Here is a 12986-nt window from a genome sequence, read left to right as displayed (position 1 = left end):
ATTACAAATATTCCTATAAATTTTAAATCGCTGAAAGCAAATAGCTTTCATTGAAGGACTAGCAGACTTAAAGGCCCTCCAGAGATTATTTTTTCTCCTACAACTCCTAAGGAGACCAGGGGTCATCCAAGGATTTAGAGGAAAAGCATTCTTAGACTTACGATTAGAAGGTGAAGCAGAGCAAACATCAAGAACAACTTCTTTAATAGACTCGTAAAAAGTATTAAATAAATTACAAAAATCAGAGTCACTCTCAAAATTACTCCAAGAAATTTCTCAATCTTGACCTAAGAAGCGTCAATTCCACTTCACCAAACCTAAGAGGCCTCTTACCAGACTCACTAGTCCTCACAATAGTCAGTTTATCAAAACAGTATCTAGAGTAACCAGGGAAATGATCGGAAATGTCGCTCACTAAAACATAATTTTGGATCAAGGTGGCCGTACAGAAAATATTGTCAATCAGAGATGACGTACTCTCTATTATGCGAGATGGGATACATATAGAAGGTAAAGTACCTGCGGCAAGCATCGACGACAGAAAATCCAAAGATACAGAAGACTTTATATCCATCAAGTTTATATTAAAATCTCCCATAATAATTAATTCAGTCGACTGTTTTAGAATGGTATCCAGTAGATCATTAAGGGTGTATAGAAACAGTGGAATAGAGCCACTAGGAGATCGATAAATAATACCAAAAATTAAATCCTTACCTCCAAATTTAATATCTACGAAAAGTGACTCAAAGACACCTTCAATATTTCTGGATAAATCCATTCTAAGAGAATATGGGAGATTATTAGAAATTTACAAAGCAAGACCACCCTTGGCCATCAGTATAGTCCGTCTAATGAATTTGCTTGCGCCCCCATACCAAACAGGTTTTTCTGGTAGTCCTATTCTACAGGGGCATTATACAGGTCATTACACTCTTTCAAAGAGGAACGAGTATAACTTGATTGGTGATTAGGGTTTGAATAAAAGGAATAGTTTTTTTACAATTCATATTAGTAAAGATTGTGTGATGCTATAAGACTGGTTTCGTTTCATGGGTTCATTAATAGAAGGACTAATGTTTTTTGAAAAGGGTAATTACTTCTTTAGTTTATGAGATTTGCGAATTTTTTGCAAAAAGATATTTGCGTAAAGGTATTGCGATGGTTAAGAATGCCTCACGTGTAATTAAAGAATGGGATGATTGCATCAACAATACAGAGAATAAGCTCAGATACTTAATAGATTTGACGCTTACAAGAGACATTGCTAGAAAGTATTCAATAGCTTAATTGAAAAGTAACGATAGAATAACATTGTGACTTGACCTAGCTTTATCTTGCCGATGTGATCTGTATAATACATAAGTAACGTTTGAAAAGTATTGTCAATTTAAAAAGAAATGGATGAAAATTGTTTTGAGGGAGATGGGTTGAATGGAGGGTTGAGTTGCATGAGAGTTCAGTTATAGGGGGTAGAGTCACACGGGGGTGTCGGTTATACAGGGGTTCAGTTACAAGGGGGTTCAGTTGCACGGGGGTTGAGTTAAATGGGGATTGAGTTCCACGAGAGTAGTGCTTTGTCGTGGTTTAGCTTGTCACAGTTTGAAAAGAGCTTTACGGGGATTGAGAGACTCAGTTGCATAATTCCGTGTGATTTTTCTTTACTTGATGGTCGTTAAAAACGAAATTTTTGTGTTAAATAAGTAGTTTTTGTATCTTTTAATAGAGCTTTACGGGGATTGAGAGACTCAGTTGCCTAATTCCGTGTGATTTTTCTTAACTTGGTGGTCATTAAAAACGAAATTTTTGTGTTAAATAAGTAGTTTTTGTATCTTTTAAAAGAGCTTTACTGGGTTTGAGAGACTCAGTTGCCTAATTCCGTGTGGTTTTCCTTTACTTGTTGCTCATTAAAAACGAAATTTTTGTGTTAAATCAGTAGTTTTTGTATCTTTTAAAAGAGCTTTAAGGGGTTTGAGAGACTCAGTTGCCTGATTCCGTGTGGTTTTTCTTTACTTAGTGGTCATTAAAAACGAAATTTTTGTGTTAAATAAGTAGTTTTTTTATCTTTTAAAAGAGATTTAAGGGGTTTGAGAGACTCAGTTGCCTGATTCAGTGTGGTGGTTATACAGGGGTTCAGTTACCAGGGGGTTCAGTTGCACGGGGGTTGAGTTAAATGGGGATTGAGTTCCACGAGAGTACGAGAAAATGACTGAAAAGTGTTTTGAGGGAGATGGGTTGCATGGAGGGTTGAGGTGCATGAGAGTTCAGTTAAAGGGGGTACAGTTACCCGGGGGTTTCAGTTAGACAGGGGTTCAGTGACAAGGCGGTTCAGTTGCACGGGGGTTGAGTTAAATGGGGATTGAGTTCCACGAGAGTAGTGCTTTGTCGTGGTTTAGCTTGTCACAGTTTTAAAAAGAGCTTTACGGGGATTGAGAGACTCAGTTGCCTAATTCCGTGTGATTTTTCTTTACTTAATTGTCATTAAAAACGAAATTTTTGTGTTAAATAAGTAGTTTTTTTATCTTTTAAAAGAGCTTTAAGGGGTTTGAGAGACTCAGTTGTCTGATTCCGTGTGGTTTTTCTTTACTTGGTTGTCTTTAAAAACGATTTTTTGGTTTTTTATTTTTAGTTTTTGTATCTTTTAAATGATTTTTACAGTGTTTGAGAGACTCATTTGCCTAATTCCGTGTGGTTTTCCTTTACTTGGTGGTCATTAAAGACGAAATTTTTGTGTTAAATCAGTAGTTTTTGTATCTTTTAAAAGAGCTTTAAGGGGTTTGAGAGACTCAGTTGCCTGATTCCGTGTGGTGTTGATTTACTGGGTGATCATTTTTTGTATCTTTTAAAAGAGCTTTAAAGTGTTTGAGAGACTCAGTTGCCTAACTACGTGTGGTTTTCCTTTACATGGTGGTCATTAAAAACGAAATTTTGTGTTAAATAAGTAGTTTTTGTATCTTTTAAAAGAGCTTTACGGGGATTGAGAGACTCAGTTGCCTAATTCCGAGTGATTTTTCTTTACTTAGTGGTCATTAAAAACGAAATTTTGTGTTAAATAAGTAGTTTTTGTATCTTTTAAAAGAGCTTTTAGGGGAATGAGAGACTCAGTTGCCTTATTCCGTGTGATTTTTCTTTAATTGATAGTCATTAAAAATGAAATTTTTGTGTTAAATCAGTAGTTTTTGTATCTTTAAAAAGAGCTTTACGGGGTTTGAGAGACTCAGTTGCCTGATTCCGTGTGGTTTTTCTTTACTTGGTGGTCATTTGTTGTATCTTTTAAAAGAGCTTTACAGGGTTTGAGAGACTCAGGTGCCGGATTCCGTGTGGTTTTCCTTTACTTGGTGGTCATTAAAAACGAAATTTTTGTGTTAAAGAAGTAGTTTTTGTATCTTTTAAAAGAGCTTTATTGGGTTTGAGAGACTCATTTGCCTAATTCCGTTTTGTTTTTCTTTACTTGGTGGTTATTAAAAATAAAATTTTTGTGTTAAATAAGTAGTTTTTGTATCTTTTAAAAGAGCTTTACGGGGATTGAGAGACTCAGTTGCCGGATTCCATGTAGTTTTTCTTTATTTGGTGGTCATTAAAAACGAAATTTTTGTGTTAAATAAGTAGTTTTTGTATCTTTTAAAAGAGCTTTAAGGGGTTTGAGAGACTAAGTTGCCTGATTACGTGTGGTTTTTATTTACTTGGTGGTCATTTTTTGTATCTTTTAAAATAGCTTTACAGAGTTTGAGAGACTCAGTTGCCTAATTCCGTGTGGTTTTCCTTTACTTGGTGGTCATTAAAAACGAAATTTTTGTGTTAAATAAGTAGTTTTTGTATCTTTTAAAAGAGCTTTAAGGGGTTTTACCTTGTCACAGTTACATTTTCTTGATTTTTCAAAGTACATTTTGAATTTCTTTCGCTGAAATGCAAGAGTTAGAATATTTCAGTAGTGTTTGATTGTGATTTACCTTGTCACAGTTACATTTTCTTGATTTTTCAAAGTTCATTTCGAATTTCTTTCGTTGAAATGCAAGAGTTGGAATATTTCAGTAGTGTTTGGTTGTGGTTTACCTTGTCACAGTTACATTTTCTTGATTCTTCAAAGTTCATTTTGAATTTCTTTCGTTGAAATGCAAGAGTTGGAATATTTCAGTAGTGTTTGGTTGTGGTTTACCTTGTCACAGTTACATTTTCTTGATTTTTCAAAGTTCATTTTGAATTTCTTTCGTTGAAATGCAAGAGTTGGAATATTTCAGTAGTGTTTGGTTGTGGTTTACCTTGTCACAGTTACATTTTCTTGATTTTTCAAAGTTCATTTTGAATTTCTTTCGCTGAAATGCAAGAGTTGGAATATTTCAGTAGTGTTTGGTTGTGGTTTACCTTGTCACAGTTACATTTTCTTGATTTTTCAAAGTTCATTTTGAATTTCTTTCGTTGAAATGCAAGAGTTGGAATATTTCAGTAGTGTTTGGTTGTGGTTTACCTTGTCACAGTTACATTTTCTTGATTTTTCAAAGTTCATTTTGAATTTCTTTCGTTGAAATGCAAGAGTTGGAATATTTCAGTAGTGTTTGGTTGTGGTTTACCTTGTCACAGTTACATTTTCTTGATTTTTCAAAGTTCATTTTGAATTTCTTTCGTTGAAATGCAAGAGTTGGAATATTTCAGTAGTGTTTGGTTGTGGTTTACCTTGTCACAGTTACATTTTCTTGATTTTTCAAAGTTCATTTTGAATTTCTTTCATTGAAATGCAAGAGTTGGAATATTTCAGTAGTGTTTGGTTGTGGTTTACCTTGTCACAGTTACGGTATCTTGATTTTTCAAAGTTCTAATTGAATTTCTTTCATTGAAATGAAAGAGTTTTAATTGTTAAAGATAGAATTGGAGTTGGTTAAATAGTAACAGTTACATATTATTGATTTTTCAAAGTTCATTTTGAATTTCTTTAATTGAAATGCAAGAGATGGAATATTTTAGTAGTGTTTGGTTGTGGTTTACCTTGTCACAGTTACATTTTCTTGATTTTTCAAAGTTCATTTTGAATTTCTTTCGTTGAGATGCAAGAGTTGGAATATTTCAGTAGTGTTTGGTTGTGGTTTACCTTGTCACAGTTACATTTTCTTGATTTTTCAAAGTTCATTTTGAATTTCTTTCGTTGAAATGTAAGAGTTGGAATATTTCAGTAGTGTTTGGTTGTGGTTTACCTTGTCACAGTTACATTTTCTTTATTTTTCAAAGTTGATTTTGAAATTCTTTAGTTGAAATGCAATAGTTGGAATATTTCAGTAGTGTTTGGTTGTGGTTTACCTTGTAACAGTTACATTTTCTTGATTTTTCAAAGTTCACTTTGAATTTCTTTCGTTGAAATTCATAAGTTGGACTATTTCATTAGTTTTTGGTTGTAGTTTACCTTGTCACAGTTACATTTTCATGATTTTTCAAAGTACATTTGAACTTCTTTTGTCGAAATGCAAGAGTTGGAATATTTCAGTAGTGTTTGGTCGTGGTTTACCTTGTCAAAGTTACATTTTCTTGATTTTTCAATGTTCATTTTTAATTTCTTTCTTTGAAATGCAAGAGTTGGAATATTTCAGTAGTGTATGGTTGTGGTTTACCTTGTCATAGTTACATTTTCTTAATTTTTCAAAGTTCATTTTGAATTTCTTTCGTTGAAATGCACGAGTTGGAATATTTCAGTAGTGTTTGGTTATGGTTTACCTTGTCACAGTTATATTTTCTTGATTTTTCAAATTCATTTTGAATTTCTATCATTGACATGCAAGAGTGGGAATATTTCAGTAGTGTTTGGTTGTGGTTTACCTTGTCACAGTTACATTTTCTTGATTTTTCAAAGTTCATTTTGAATTTCTTTCGCTGAAATGCAAGAGTTGGAATATTTCAGTGTCACAGTTACATTTCTTTGATTTTTCAAAGTTCATTTTGAATTTCTTTCGTTGAAATGCAAGAGTTGGAATATTTCAGTAGTGTTTGGTTGTGGTTTACCTTGTCGCAGTTACATTTTCTTGATTTTTCAAAGTTCATTTTGAATTTCTTTCGTTGAAATGCAAGAGTTGGAATATTTCAGTAGTGTTTGGTTATGGTTTACCTTGTCACAGTTACATTTTCTTGATTTTTCAAAGTTCATTTTGAATTTCTTTCGTTGAAATGCAAGAGTTGGAATATTTCAGTAGTGTTTGGTTGTGGTTTACCTTGTCACAGTTACATTTTCTTGATTTTTCAAAGTTCATTTTGAATTTCTTTCGTTGAAATGCAAGAGTTGGAATATTTCAGTAGTGTTTGGTTGTGGTTTACCTTGTCACAGTTACATTTTCTTGATTTTTCAAAGTTCATTTTGAATTTCTTTCGTTGAAATGCAAGAGTTGGAATATTTCAGTAGTGTTTGGTTGTGGTTTACCTTGTCACAGTTACATTTTCTTGATTTTTCAAAGTTCATTTTGAATTTCTTTCGTTGAAATGCAAGAGTTGGAATATTTCAGTAGTGTTTGGTCGTGGTTTACCTTGTCACAGTTACATTTTCTTGATTTTTCAAAGTTCATTTTGAATTTCTTTCATTGAAATGCAAGATTTGGACTATTTCAGTAGTTTTTTGTGGTGTTTTACCTTTTCACTTTTCCTTGGTCTATATTTTTATAAGTTTTTTTATATTTTATTTCTTTTATTTTATATTTATTTACTTAATCAGTATATTATTGGTTTTGTATACATTGTCTCATATACAAATTAAATATATTTCAAAGTTCATTTTTAATTTCTTTCGTTGAAATGCAAGAGTTGGAATATTTCAGTAGTGTTTGGTTGTGGTTTACCTTGTCACAGTTACATTTTCTTGATTTTTCAAAGTTCATTTTGAATTTCTTTCGTTGAAATGCAAGAGTTGGAATATTTCAGTAGTGTTTGCTTGTGGTTTATCTTGTCACAGTTACATTTTCTTGATTTTTCAAAGTTCATTTTGAATCATTCAAGAAACGTGATTAAACACGTTTTTAAACTACATGCTATTTGCATGCCTTTCCTTGGCACCTTTCCAAACGAGCGGTGATTCCCCGCTGGTTCCTACACATTGCAAAAAAGTGAGCAGTACGAAAACTCCAAAAGTTGGGTTAATCTAGGTTCACTTAGAGTGGCGCGCCACTCTAAGTGAACCTAAAATGAACTTTGAAAAATCAAGAAAATGTAACTGTGACAAGGTAAACCACAACCAAACACTACTGAAATATTCCAACTCTTGCATTTCAACGAAAGAAATTCAAAATGAACTTTGAAAAATCAAGAAAATGTAACTGTGACAAGGTAAACCACAACCAAACACTAATGAAATATTCCAACTCTTGCATTTCAACGAAAGAAATTCAAAATGAACTTTGAAAAATCAAGAAAATGTAACTGTGACAAGGTAAACCACAACCAAACACTACTAAAATATTCCAACTCTTGCATTTCATCGAAAGAAATTCAAAATTAAATTTTAAAAATCATGAAAATTTAACTGTGAAAGGGTAAAACAAAACAAAACGCTAATGAAATATTAAAACTATATCATATAAATGTAATAAATTCAAAATAAACTTTGATAAATCAGGAAAATGTAACTGTGACATGGTAAACCATAAAAAAAAAATACTTAAATATTCCAACTCTTGCATTTCAAAGAAAGAAAATCGAAATGAACATTGAAAAATCAAGAAAATGTAACTGTGACAAGGTATACCACCACCAAACTCCACTAAAATATTCCAACTATTGCATTTCAATTAGAGAAATTCAAAATGAACTTTGAAAAATCATGAAAATGAAACTGTGACAAGGTAAACCACAACCAAAAACTACTGAAATATTCCAACTCTTGCATTTAAACGAAAAAAATTCAAAATGAACATTGAAAAATCAAGAAAATCAAACTGTGACACTGAAATATTAAAAAAATATCAATTAAGATAACTAAATACAAGAATAAATAGGAAAAATAAAGAAAATGTAACTGTAACAAGGTAAACCACAACCATACACTACTGAAATATTCCAACTCTTGCATTTCAACGAAAGAAATTCAAAATGAACTTTGAAAAATCATGAAAATTTAACTGTGACAATGTAAACCACAACCAAACACTACTGAAATATTCAAACTCTTGCATTTCAACTAAATAAATTCAAATTAACTTTGAAAAATCAAGAAAATGTAACTGTGACAAGGTAAACCAAAACCAAACACTACTGAAATATTCCAACTCTTGCATTTAAAAGAAAGAAATTCAAAATAAACTTTGAAAAATCAAGAAAATGTAACTGTGACAAGGTAAACCACAACCAAGCACTACTGAAATATTCGAATTCTTGCATTTCAACGAAAGAAATTCAAAATGAACTTTGAAAAATCAAGAAAATGTAATTGTGACAAGGTAAACCACAACCAAACACTACTGAAATATTCCAACTCTTGCATTTCAACGAAAGAAATTCAAAATGAATTTTGAGAAATCAAGAATATGTAAACCACAACCAAACACTACTGAAATATTCCAACTCTTGCATTTCAATGAAAGAAATTCAAAATGAACTTTGAAAAATCAAGAAAATGTAACTGTGACAAGGTAAACCACAACCAAACACTACTGAAATATTCCAACTCTTGCATTTCAATGAAAGAAATTCAAAATGAACTTTGAAAAATCAAGAAAATGTAACTGTGACAAGGTAAACCACAACCAAACACTACTGAAATATTCCAACTCTTGCATTTCAACGAAAGAAATTCAAAATGAACTTTGAAAAATCAAGAAAATGTAACTGTGACAAGGTAAACCACAACCAAACACTACTGAAATATTCCAACTCTTGCATTTCAACGAAAGAAATTCAAAATGAACTTTGAAAAATCAAGAAAATGTAACTGTGACAAGGTAAACCACAACCAAACACTACTGAAATATTCCAACTCTTGCATTTCAACGAAAGAAATTCAAAATGAACTTTGAAAAATCAAGAAAATGTAACTGTGACAAGGTAAACCACAACCAAACACTACTGAAATATTCCAACTCTTGCATTTCAGTGAAAGAATTTCAAAATGAACTTTTAAAAATCAATAAAATGTTACTGAGACACTGAATAAAACAAACAAAACATAATGTAAAATAAATAAAAGAGAAATAAAAAGAATGAAAAACAAAATGTACATTTAAATAACAATAAACAGAACATTTTACAAGGTAAACAAAAAACAACCAATCCTGAAATAGTCCAACTCTTGCATTTCAGAGAAAGAAAATCAAAATCAACAGTTAAAAATCATGAAAATGTAACTGTGACAAGGTAAACCATAACCAAACACTACTGAAATATTCCAACTCTTGCATTTCAACGAAAGAAATTCAAAATGAACTTTGAAAAATCAAGAAAATGTAACTGTGACACGGTAAAACCCCTTAAAGCTCTTGTAAAAGATACAAAAACTACTGATTTAACACAAAAATTTCGTTTTTAATGACCACCATGTAAAGGAAAACCACACGGAATTAGGCAACTGAGTCTCTCAAACCCTGTAAAGCTCTTTTAAAAGATACAACAAATTATCACCAAGTAAAGAAAAACCACACGGAATCCGGCAACTGATTCTCTCAAACCCCTTAAAGCTCTTTTAAAAGATACAAAAACTACTGATTTAACACAAAAATTTCGTTTTTAATGACCACCAAGTAAAGAAAAACCACACGGAATCCGGCAACTGAGTCTCTCAATCCCCGTAAAGCTCTTTTAAAAGATACAAAAACTACTTATTTAACACAAAAATTTCGTTTTTAATGACCACCAAGTAAAGGAAAACCACACGGAATTAGGCAAATGAGTCTCTCAAACCCCGTAAATCTCTTTTAAAAGATAAAAAAACTACTTATTTCACACAAAAATATCATTTTTAATGACCACCAAGTAAAGAAAAACCACACGGAATCCGGCAACTGAGTCTCTCAAACCCTGTAAAGCTCTTTTAAAAGATACAACAAATGACCACCAAGTAAAGAAAAAACTACACGGAATCAGGCAACTGAGTCTCTCAAACCCAGTAAAGCTCTTTTAAAATATACAAAAACTACTTATTTAACACAAAAATTTCATTTTTAATGACCATCACGTAAAGTAAAATCACATGGAATTAGGCAACTGAGTCTCTCAATCCCCGTAAAGCTCTTTTAAAAGATACAAAAACTACTTATTTAACACAGAATTTCGTTTTTTAATGAGCACTAAGTAAAGAAAAATCACACGGAATTAGGCAACTGAGTCTCTCAATCCCCGTAAAGCTCTTTTAAAAGATACAAAAACTACTTATTTAACACAAAATTTCGTTTTTAATGACCACCAAGTAAAGGAAAACCACACGGAATTAGGCAACTGAGTCTCTCAAACTCTGTGAAGCTCTTTTAAAAGATACAACAAATGATCACCAAGTAAAGAAAAACCACACGGAATCAGGCAACTGAGTCTCTCAAACCCATTAAAGCTCTTTTAAAAGATACAAAAACTACTGATTTAACACTAAAATTTCGTTTTTTATGACCTCCAAGTGAAGGAAAACCACACGGAATTAGGCAACTGAGTCTCTCAAACCCTGTAAAGCTCTTTTAAAAGATACAAAAACTACTAATTTAAAACAAAAAGTTCGTTTTTATCTACTACCAAGTAATTAAAAATCACACTGTATCAGGCAACTGAGTCTCTCAATCCCCGTAAAGCTCTTTTAAAAGATACAAAACTACTTATTTAACACAAAAATTTCGTTTTTAATGACCATCACGTAAAGAAAAATCACACGGAATTATGCAACTGACTCTCTCAATCCCCGTAAAGCTCTTTTTAAAACTGTGACAAGCTAAACCACGACAAAGCACTACTCTCGTGGAACTCAATCCCCATTTAACTCAACCCACGTGCAACTGAACCCCCTTGTAACTGAAACCCTGTATAACTGAAACCCCCGTGTAACTGTAACCCCTTTAACTGAACTCTCATGCAACTCAACCCTCCATGCAACCCATCTCCCTCAAAACACTTTTCAGTCATTTTCTCGTACTCTCGTGGAACTCAATCCCCATTTAACTCAACCCCCGTGCAACTGAACCCCCTTGTAACTGAACCCTTGTATAACCACCACACGGAATCAGGCAACTGAGTCTCTGAAACCCCTTAAAGCTCTTTTAAAATATACAAAAACTAATGATTTAACTCAAAATTTCGTTTTAAATCAGCACTAACGGAAGAAAAACCACACGGAAGAAGACAATTGAGTCTCTCAATACTCGGAAAGCTCTTTTAAAAGAAACAAAACTACTGATTTAACAAAAAAAATTCGTTTTTAACGACCACCAATTAGAGGAAAACCACACGGAATTAGGTAACTGAGTCTCTCAAACCCTTTAAAGCCCTTTTAAAATATACAAAAAATACTTATTTCACACAAAAATTTCATTTTTAATGACTACCAAGTAAAGAAAAATCACACGGAATCAGGCAACTGAGTCTCTCAAACCCCTTAAAGTTCCTTTAAAATATACAAAACTACATATTTAACACACAATTTTCGTTTTTAATGACCACCACGTGAAGAAAAATCACACGGAATTATGCGCCTGAGTCTCTCAATCCCCGTAAAGCTCTTTTCAAACTGTGACAAGCTAAACCACGACAAAGCACTACTCTCGTGGAACTCAATCCCCATTTAACTCAACCCCCGTGCAACTGAACCCCCTTGTAACTGAACCCCTTTAAAACTGAAACCCCCGTGTAACTGGACCCACTTTAACTGAGCTCTCGTGCAACTCAACCTTCCATGCAACCAAAATCTCTCAAAACACTTGTCAGCCATTTCTTTTTAAATTGACAATACTTTTCAAACATTACTTTTGTATTATACAGACAACATCGACGAGGTAAATCTAGGTCAAGTCACAATGTCATTCTATAGTTACTTTTCAATTAAGCTATTGAATACTTTCTAGCAATGTCTCTTGTAAGCGTCAAATCTATTAAGTATCTGAGCTTATTCTTTGTATTGCTGATGCAAGCATCCCATTCTTTAATTACCCGTGAGGCATTCTTAACCATCGCAATACCTTTACGCAAATATCTTTTCGCAAAAAATTAGCAAATCTCGCAAACTAAAGAAGTAATTATCCTTTTCAAAAAACATTAGTCCTTCTATTAATGAACCCATGAAACGAAACCAGTCTTATAGCATCACACAATCTTTACTAATATGAATTGTAAAAAAAACTATTCCTTTTATTCAAACCCTAATCACCAATCAAGTTATACTCGTTCCTCTTTGAAAGAGTGTAATGACCTGTATAATGCCCCTGTAGAATAGGACTACCAGAAAAACCTGTTTGGTACGGGGGCGCAAGCAAATTCATTAGAAGGACTATACTGCCATCTTTTGTAGATTCAGTCATTCCATTTTATAACCTTGCAAATCCAAAAGCATATCATTTTTAGAATCTAAAAAAGTCTCGCTTAAACCAACAACGTCAGGTAGCCCATAAGAAACAATCTGTTTTAGATGGTCAATTGAAGAATAAAGACCCTGAATATTCAACTGGAGCACTGAAAAACATCCATCCCGTTTGACAGCCTTCCTTACATTGGAAATATATTTACTTGTTACTGGGTGGTTCATTGTGGTCAAATAACTGTTAAAATGCCCAATAGAATTATTAATTATGCTTACAACATCTAACGGGTTATTTTCAAGTTCAAAAAGTCGTCCCACAACTGGGGGCGTTTCTAATTTGCCAGTAAAAAAAGACAACAAATTTTACATATGGCACTAAATCATAAAATATACATGCAAAAAAAAAAAAAAAAAAAAAAAAAAAGCATATCTAAGCACAAACCGCGAATGATCGAATCTTTCGTATCATTGATTGACCAGGTGGTTTGGCCAAAATTTGCCCGTGGTCAGTCCATAAATTAAATTTATCGAAGCAATC

The sequence above is a fragment of the Artemia sp. Qi Xiang Cuo genome, chromosome 21 (genome assembly GCF_049724085.1).
Source record: "Artemia sp. Qi Xiang Cuo chromosome 21, ASM4972408v1, whole genome shotgun sequence".
In the NCBI taxonomy this organism is placed as follows: Eukaryota; Metazoa; Arthropoda; class Branchiopoda; order Anostraca; family Artemiidae; genus Artemia; species Artemia sp. Qi Xiang Cuo.
This window is presented reverse-complemented; position numbering follows the sequence as displayed.